Source organism: Trachymyrmex cornetzi, unplaced genomic scaffold (assembly GCF_001594075.2).
Source record: "Trachymyrmex cornetzi isolate Tcor2-1 unplaced genomic scaffold, Tcor1.1 scaffold756, whole genome shotgun sequence".
In the NCBI taxonomy this organism is placed as follows: domain Eukaryota; kingdom Metazoa; phylum Arthropoda; class Insecta; order Hymenoptera; family Formicidae; genus Trachymyrmex; species Trachymyrmex cornetzi.
The window spans coordinates 33,984-34,257 of record NW_017300088.1 but is presented as its reverse complement, the minus strand read 5'-3'; positions in this window follow the sequence as shown (position 1 = coordinate 34,257).

Sequence of the window (274 nt, the reverse complement as noted above, 5' to 3'; positions counted from 1 at the left end):
TTCCACTGAGCGCGTCACGCGTCGCGTCATGAAAGAGAGAAAGAGATAAGATTATATAAATACATAACTCCTCTTTTTCTCTTCTTCGACGACCCGACGCGTGACGCGCTCAGTGGAAACGTACCATGAGTGCATCCTAGAGTGATCAAGCCGAAGAAGTTTCTGAACGCCTTGGGTGATGCGATTAAGGTGTCCCTGTCTGTTAGAAATGAGAAGATTATAAAAGGTTAATTGCTATTGTAATAAAGATTTTCCAGTCGCACAACTTCAAAAT